At 48.9% G+C, this 9376-nt stretch overlaps 2 pseudogenes; both read right to left on the minus strand.

Annotated features, from left to right (window-relative positions):
- Positions 1-2952: 2952 nt before the first annotated feature.
- LOC113932606 lies at positions 2953-4296 on the minus strand (annotated as a pseudogene).
- Positions 4297-4364: 68 nt separating this feature from the next.
- Positions 4365-5749, minus strand: LOC113933451 (annotated as a pseudogene).
- Between the last annotated feature and the right edge of the window lie 3627 nt (positions 5750-9376).

Raw genomic sequence — 9376 nt, forward strand, 5'->3', positions numbered from 1 at the left:
TGCGTGGAGTAGAAAATGCGCACTATCTTCGCCATGCGGGGCCGTTTGAATGTTAAATGAGCTAACGCACACCAAGTGCCTAGACATTGCCTGCCACATCAGAGGCGCTCAGTAATTTTCGTTGTATCCCATTCTGTCATTGGATAGCCATATTAATTTTATGAAGAATTTATGGCCCCCATCTGGCTCAAAATAATGTCTTGGGGATGCAGTAGAGAAGGATTTGATCACGGGCTTCCACACAAGGCCTTTTGCTATGAATGTAAGAGGGATAGAAGCCAGGATGGATGGAAGGGGCCCTGTCCCAACTCCCCCACCACAGTTGGCTCCTTTCTGGAGCAGATTTTTGCCCCACTGTGATTTGGCTCCATTTTGTTTTGCCTTCTCTTCGTTGAGTTGTGCTCATTTGCTCTTTATGGATGGCTTCAGTTTTTTTTGAGATTCATTTTTCACCTGCCTCTCCCTTCACTCGTGCTATTATTTCCTGCTTAGATCATTTCCCAACCTCCCCTCCCCTTCATCTGGCTAATCCTTCAGGGCTCAGCTTTCCTCATGGAAATTTTTCTAACCCATCACCACCCATGCTATTTGCTTTCATAGCACCCTATTCTTCCTAATGCTTACCACAATTACAGTTACATAATTTATTTTTGTCCTATTAGTCTGTCTCCCTTACCAGGCTACAAGCTCCAAAACAGCAGCAACCTTTTCTATTTTGTTCCCAGATATCTCCCTAATGCTAGAGTGCTTAGCACATAGTAGGGGTTCCGTGAAGATGTGTTGAATAAAGGGATAGATAAATGTATGAACTAAGCAGCTCGTTAGTAGAAATGTCCTGTCACTTTTCTCATTCCATGTTGAGATTCATCCTCACTTCCCTTTGCAGGGTTTCTCTACGGCTTCTCCTACTTTCAGAAAAGGAATTGATTTACTAATACCACAAAAAATCCAGCCAGGAATTCACTGCTAGATTCTAGAGAAATTTAATCTTGCTCAAACTGTGGCTTAAACACACATCTGCAATACACTCCATGTCCCCTATTAGGGCATTTAAATCTACTTTGGGATACCCAGGTGATGATCAAGAGAAGCAGAATGACTAAGTGATCTTATTGATGACAGAACCCATTTTAGATTCCACTTTGACTTCCAATTTTTCCAGCCCAACCATTCACTACTGAAGATTCTCGGTTCACTATCTTGGGCTCCCCTTTTGCCTCTGGGATTTCCTACCCTCATTGCCCCCGCCCTCCCCCCGCCAGGGTGAGCAGGTAGGAGCTCCTTAAAAGGAAGGTGTGTGTTTATATAGAATGAATGTTCTCCTGGAAAGCCACCTTGAGGAGAGAACAGAGAGTGGGGGCAGAAGAGTGGGTTTCTCCTGAGTTGTGGCTCACATTACTCTCCTTATTTTTCTCTTTTATATTTTTCTCTTTAATGGGATAGCAGCGTGTAGGCTTCTCTGCTAAATGATAGATAGTTTTCCTCTCCCAGTCCAGTCTGACTAAGGACTGGGTTGAACAACCACAGGCAGCTATGGAGGAAATATTTTCCACAATAGTTTTCTGGAGCTCGCTTTGTGTGGGTCAGCCTTCAGGCTTCCTGACAATATAGCTTTGTTCTCATTTCCTCCTGATACCTGATCCAGTGCTACATGATTGTACTGAGCAGCAGTGAGTGCCCGTTCTCCAACTCCCAGAGGTAAATTGTCATTATGAAGGAAACAATAGCCCAAGCTTAGGTGTGGAGGGTATATATTCAAGGATGCTGTGTTTAATTTCCATGAATAGTCTTCACGATGAATAGCTTCAAGATTCCTGGGATTTGTTTCTGTTTTTTTTTTTTTTCTGTTCTTTAAATAGCATATCAGGGTCCCCCTTTTCAGCCTCGAGTCCCCATGTCAGGGATTCGGACCTGTCTGGGTGTGTGTGATAGAAAGGTGGGCAAGAGTCACTTTGGAAGGGATTTAAGTGGCAGGAGTGGGAGTGGGCATCTCGGACGCCAGCAGCTCCCTCACTTGGCCCCAGGGAAAGAAAAACTGCAGGCTCAAGCTACCAACACAGTTTTCAAAGCTGGAAGAGATGTAAAAAGCATAATTCTGATGTCAGAGAAACAAATGGTACCTGAAAGTCGGAAGGGGGACCATTGTGGCTGCTTCTGCGCTCACACTGTGGCATTGCAGGCTGCAATACCGAAGTCTTCGGAGATGGTAGCTGTTCATCGGTCTATGCAGCTCTGGGGACAACGTGCAGCACTGACACGGACATTAGCACTGTCGGGAGGGCGCCGGCAGCTGTGGGGCCGAGGGGCCCTCAGGTGGCTCCCCAGGCAGTGAACGTCCGGAAGAGAATGTGGCCGAAAAGGAAGCACATGACAGATGGGAGCACGTGCAAGAGATACCTGGGGACTCCGAGAAATAAATGTGGGAGAAGAGATCTCCCAGAGGGGAAGCGGGGAGGAGCCAGCGAAATGGCACTGACTCGTGGATGTCACCGTGCTGGCCCACAGTCACCTCAGCCCTAGGAAAGCACATGTTCCGATGGAATGACGCAAGCAGGGCTGGGAAGGAGCTAAGAGATGACCTTGTCAAGGTCCCTCATGACACAGGTGTTGAAATGGGTCCAGAGATGTCAGACTATCTGCCCTGGTTTCACAGCCAGTGAACAACATAGTTGGGATCGGACCCACTTTACCCAAGTCCCAGCCCATGACGCGTGATGAGCTCCTGACATTCTTCCCATATGTGGAGGGCATTAGGGCTTCTGCTGTCTCTGGGAAGGAAGTGTCTTCTTGGTGCCTATGACTTTGAGGAAGGTTTCGGATGCTTTGAGTCAAATGGAACGTGTGGTGGAGGTTCTGTGTAGGAGGACATTTTGGGAAGGCGCTTTTGTTTTTTGGGTTGTTTTTTTTTTTTTTGAAAGAGGTTTTAGTGAGGCCGCCTGGAGCTCCTGCCCCTCAGGCACTAGTGAGGAGACACACCAACCTGCAGGAGCTTGGCAGGATCAGGGAGCTATTGGGTCCAATGAAGAGGCAGTGGAGCTTGGGCTTCGGGTCATTCCCTACCTTGCTCATCTCCTTGTGCCCTTGGATCTGAGAGGTGACAAAGGCAGGAGAATGGGGGGGGTGGGGGTGAGGGGCAGGGGGCGTGGACCAGCTTCATCTCCTGGTGCAGGCAATACAGGGAGAAGACGCTCCAAGCTGCATGGTCTGGGCGGCACTCTCCCGCTCCACGATGCGGGGCTCCAGCTGCTCCAGAGTCGAGCCTGGGGCTCCGCGCTCGGCGTTCATCACCTGCTCTTCATCAGGCTGTCCCTGTGTCCGGTGCACTGGTGCTTGTGCAGCACACCCTTCCCGGGCCGCTCTCACAGGTCTTCGGAGGACTGGAGCAAATCCAAGAAGGGCTTCAGTTTCTCCACCACCTCATTCTCTTCCTGTTTGCCCTGCTGGGCGGCCTTGTCAGCAAGCAGTGCAAGTTCAATGACAGACCTTTCAGTGCCTATTGAAGGGACCCTACGCGCTGCTGTTCAGCGTGGCCCAGAAGGGGAGCGGGGTCGGGTCAGACCCCAAAGCACTCAGCTCCTTCCCGAACATGAGAAGGTCAGCAGCACTGCCGATGGCACTGGAAGCAACCTGCTCAGCCAGATCGCGAAGCTGGTTGGAAGCTGTTCATAGCTGTTCAGAATGAGTTCCCCGCTCACGGCAAACTGCGTCTGGATGTTGGCTGGGAGGAAGTCCTTGGTTCAGTTCATGAGTTCATCTCCAGCACACTGAGCTGATTCCTTAACTTGTTCTGCACAGTAGGGCCACTGAAGGACAGGAACAGCCCGAGGGCCACATCCTCAGAGAACAGGGGTGCCGGGTCACCAGCTCAATGAAGCGCCTCAGGGCGGGGCGCTGGCCTCGAGGAACTCCCGGGGCGGGGTGGCTCCCAGCGCACTCTTGGGCCGAAGGACCGGCACCCCGCGCTGGGGGAGCTTCTGCAGCAGCAACTCGTGGAAAACCGCGAAGTCCTCCTACCGTCTGTTCACGGAGGACTTGAAACGCTGCCTGGAAACCTCATATTCCACATGCTTCAGGAAGAGGCCCTTCTCGGGAATGAGCTCCAACTGCCCCGTGTCCCTAGCCAGCAGCTCCTGCGGGGCGTATGACAGCGGCAGCGGGCTGCCCTGCGGCAGCCGCATTCGACCGCGCGCTGGTCCGTTCGCTCTCCGACCTGGGGTGTTGGCAGTGTGCCCCCTCCTCGGCCTCCGCCTCAGCTGCCACCGGGTCGGGCGCCACACCTGCCTCCTCTCCTCCTTTTTTATTGTAAAGCAAATGCCGCTGCAGTGCCCGTGTTGCAGGGAACAGATGGCCCGGGTCTCTGTGAGTCAGGGGCCCAGATCCAGGCCCCTCAGGTCCTTCTCTGCCGCGGAAGCCTGAGAAGCTAACCGGCTGGCAGGCCAGGCCCTGCGGAGTTACCAGGCAGGCGGGCTCCGCGGTGCTGAAGTCTAGGACGGCCACCAACAGCACCCTCTGGTCCTCCGAAGATTTTGGAGCCAAAGCTTAGGGTGTTCCCAGAAGGTAGCTGTGAGGGCCCTCGGGAAAGATGAATGGGTCGGTCTTGTAGGAGGCGTAGTGTCCGGGCAGTGGGGCTGACGTGACCCTTATGTAGGGTCCAATCCAGGATCTCCTAGTGATCCTCCTTGCTGCTATACTGGAAAATGTCACTCACATTCTGTCCTGATGTCCCTAGGAATCTGACTCCATCGATGGTGGCTTGGTAGGAATTGGGGACCAGCTGGAAGTTGCAGTAGGCAGTGGCCAGTGGGAACATGCAGGGGTGCAGGGATTGCTGGGGAAGCATGTAGTTGGGTCAAATTTGCCTAGCATCACGTCCGCGGGTACCAAAGTGCTCAGCTGCAAGAGGATCTCATCCAGCATTTTGACAGCCTCCACGCTGGCTGCCTGGGTTTTCTTGGTTAAGTACGTGGCCTTATTGATGGAATCTCTGCTCTGGATGTTGTGGCTAGGAGGTTCCCTTCAAGGATGGCCCAGGACATGTGGGCAGCACTGCACTGTTCCCCTCATCCCCCCAGCTGCCCCGTCACCACGTCCATCAGCAGCTGGGAGTCCAGCAGGCTCTCGACCCCACCTCCACTCAGGCCCAAACCAGACACGAGCAGCACAAACCTGTCTGTGCCAAGGTGGGATGCAGGCTTCTCAGGAGCAAGCTCTGCAAAGCAGAGGTCCTCCACCAGAAACTTCCCACTGTCTCTCACAGAGGCGAGCATGGCCAGGACTGTCCCTGTGACCAGCTTTGACACATCAATGGTGACTTCCAGTCCGATGCACTGCAATTCATCTTCCAAGACCAGTTCATCCTTTGGGTGCATATATTTGCTCCAAGGAGGCCAAGGGAGCCGGTTGTGCTCTTCACTGATCTCCCAGAGGATGGATGACTGGAGCAGCATGGAGCAGTATGAAGAGGGTCCCCAACACACAACACTTCTCCCCAGGCTGCAGCTCACACAGCGTCTTTATTTGGACTCCACCAGCCCAGTGCTATTGGGCCCCGCTCACCAGGAAGGGCCTCATTTGGAGGAGGCGGGTGGCATCGGTGGGGGCATACTGGTGGCTAAAGCTGCAAATCCCAGCAGGAAGGGCTGGGAGGATTTGGTGTAAGTTGACACAAGCACACGGGCAAAGGTGGCATTTTGGCTGACGAAGGGGAGACGAGAGTGTGGGCCTTTTGGACAGCTTGCTCAGAAAACATGACCTTGCCTGATGTGTCCAGACCACTGTGCTCAGACCAAAGAGGTGGTAGTCACAATGCAGCATCTACTACAAAAAGGTGATGCCTCAACCATGGAGAGGAGAAAGGGTAGCCTCACAGAAACAGAACATTAGCTGGATCTCATGGTGTTCAGTCTATTTACCTAACCACACCCATGCCTTTGTGGTCAGACGCTTTTCCTATTCAACACTAGTTGACCCAGAGTCTGGATCCAGCCACCAGGGCAATAGGACCCATTTTTTTTTTTGCATCAGTGAGTTGTTGTGTTTTTGTTGTTGTTGTTGTTGTTGTTTTAACCAAAATTCTCTCTGTTGCTGTTTCAGCTCATGTGCCCTTAATTTGTCCTAAGCAAATGTAAGGCAAACTTTTTTATATTTTGTTTTATATTTCTTCATGAAATCTGGTCACCTCTTAGTCTGTTTAAAGTGAAACAGCCCAACTTCTTTATCCACTGTTTAGGAAGCTAGGACCAAGGTAGTCTTTTGTTATGGAATGTTCCAGATGTTCACAAGAGAACCCAACTTTCCATATGTCATAGCATTCATTTTCAGTTATTCACCTTTATTATAGTATTACTAAAGCCTGCTAAATTTAGTACCCTAGAGCACTCAGGAGATATCTTCTGACCTAGCAAAGTGCATATTACTTTGGTAGGTAATGTAAAACTTAATTTTAAAAATGTATACACACTTTTAACTTAAAAACACACGTACACTAAAAAATATACACACAGGGGTGCCTGGGTAGCTCAGTTGGTTAAGCATCTGCTTTCAGCTCAGGTCGTGATCCCGGGGTCCTGGGATTGAGTCCCTCATCAGGCTCCCTGCTCGGTGGGGAGTCTGCTTTTTCCTCTCCCTCTGCCCCTCCCCCTGCTTGTTCTTCTTACTCTCTCAAATAAATAAATAAAATCTTTAAAAAAATACATACAATAAAATTATAGTTCTCTCCTATGGAAGCTTACTGTGTGGATTTAGAAATTTTTATGTAGAATAAACAAATGGCCACCTGAGCCCATTTCAGGATCATTCAGAATCCCCTATCACTCTGTACCTTGCAGCATTCTTGTGAATGGGCCCAAAGACCCCTAGATACCTTTTACATTCTCTCTCTTTCCCTCAACTTCCCTGACCCCACCCATGCACCCTTTCCTTTCACCTCCCTTCTCAGTTTGCCTTCACAAGTGCCCATAAGAAAAGGAGAGCTTATCTTTGGCTAATTTCCAGTGGCTCTCTCCATTATGGCCTAATAGGAAGGCCTGCATCCGCAAAACCAAAGCAGTGTGCTGCAATAGGCCTTATTGACCCTGTGGGAGAGACTCTTTGGAGCCACCGTTTCTTTCCGCAGTGAGCCAGGGGGTTTACAAAGAGAATAAGCCTTCACTGGGTTCCTGGTTGAGCTCCATCCCCCACCCAGTGCAGCCAGGGATGCTCTGGGATCTGCTCACACACAAAACATTCTCTTGAGCCTGTCTATTTACATTCTTAGACTCTTGCCTAATCTTCCTATAAAAAGAGTCAATATGAAGAATGTCTACTTCACCCCAAACCTCTCATGAGAAAGTTTGCTCTAAGAGAAGTCCCAGACACTAATTCCTAGAACGCACAGGGCAAGATGAAGCCAGCAAGACAAAACTCAGTAGAGTTTAGGAAACTTTCCAGAGATTAAAAAACAAAAAACAAAAAACACTTTGATAAAGCCTATCAGAAAAGGACTGAGTTTCAGGTACTGTGATGAAGGTAGATGGGGTGTTATTCCCCACTGCAAGTTAAAAGCATCCTCACAACCACCACATGTCCTTAAGAGAGAGAGGCCATTAGCATCAGGCCTGGCACAGTTATGTCCCTGATCAAGTTCCACAAGGCTGACATGTCTCAATGGACATGACTTCATGACCATTTGCTGCTCTCTGCTAACCCATTGAGACAGCTCATGGCTTGGGAGAGGGACTGATGGTCTTTGACCTCTGACTTCCCACCCCAATCCAGAGGAACTGAGGGTTTGTCCTATACACAGTTGTTTTGATCCAAGATGTATCAACTAGGAATGGGCAGATGGCTCTCGGGAGGAAAAAGTCCCCAGCTGTTAGAGGAAGAAATTTTCAAGTACCAGAAATAAAAGACCCAAAAAATGTGGAAGAAGCACTATGACAGGATAATGATACTTTTCTTCTCCCATCTGGGGGAAAAAAAAAAAGTTAACATCTTTGGAAGGTTTATACATCTCTCACAGTTGTTTAGTTTTTTATTGAACTTTTTCAGTGTACCCTCACTGCTGTTCCTCCATGAAGTCTTTTTTATTTTCCAACCAAAATGAAATTGTAGCTACCTGCTCTGAGAACCTGGGGTAGTTTGATAATACGTTCCTATGTCTGCCTTCCCCACCCAAGTGGAAACTTCTTTTTTTTTTTTAATTTTTTATTGTTATGTTAATCACCATACATTACATCATTAGTTTTTGATATAGTGTTCCATGATTCATTGTTTGTACATATCACCCCGTGCTCCACGCAGAACGCGCCCTCTTTAATACCCATCACCTGGCTAACCCACTCCCCCACCCCCTCCCCTCTAGAACCCTCAGTTTGTTTTTCAGAGTCCATCATCTCTCATGGTTCCTCCTCTCCCCCCTCCAATTTACCCCCCTTCATTCTTCCCCTCCTGCTATCTTCTTCTTTTTTTTCTTAACATATATTGCATTATTTGTTTCAGAGGTACAAATCTGTGATTCAACAGTCTTGCACAATTCACAGCACTCACCATAGCACATACCCTCCCCAATGTCTATCACCCAGCCACCCCATCCCTCCCACCCCACCCCTAGTCCAGCAACCCTCAGTTTGTTTCCTGAGATTAAGAATTCCTCATATCAGTGAGGTCATATGATACATGTCTTTCTCTGATTGACTTATTTCACTCAGCATAACACCCTCCAGTTCCATCCACGTCGTTGCAAATGGCAAGCTCTCATTCCTTTTGATGGCTGCATAATATTCCATTGTGTATATATACCACCTCTTCTTTATCCATTCATCTGTCGATGGACATCTTGGCTCTTTCCACAGTTAGGCTATTGTGGACATTGCTGCTATAAACATCGGGGTGCACGTACCCCTTCGGGTCCCTACATTTGTATCTTTGGGGTAAACACCCAGTAGTGCAGTTGCTGGATCGTATGGTAGCTCTATTTTCAACTTTTTTGAGGAACCTCCATACTGTTTTCCAGAGTGGTTGCACCAGCTTGCATTCCCACCAAGAGTGTAGGAGGGTTCCCCTTTCTCCGCATCCCCGCCAACGTCTGTCATTTCCTGACTTGTTAATTTTAGCCATTCTGATTGGTGTGAGGTGGTATCTCATTGAGGTTTTGATTTGGATTTCCCTGATGCCAAGCAATGTTGAGCACTTTTTCATGTGTCCGTTGGCCATTTGGATCTCTTCTTTGGAAAAATGTCTGTTCATGACTTCTGCCCATTTCTGATTGGATCACTTGTTCTTTGGGTGTTGAGTTTGATAAGTTCTTTATAGATTTTGGATGCTAGCCCTTTATCTGATATGTCATTTGCAAATATTTTCTCCCATTCTGTCGGTTGTCTTTTGGTTTTGTGGACTG

This window comes from Zalophus californianus, chromosome 10, assembly GCF_009762305.2.
Source record: "Zalophus californianus isolate mZalCal1 chromosome 10, mZalCal1.pri.v2, whole genome shotgun sequence".
Taxonomy (NCBI): domain Eukaryota; kingdom Metazoa; phylum Chordata; class Mammalia; order Carnivora; family Otariidae; genus Zalophus; species Zalophus californianus.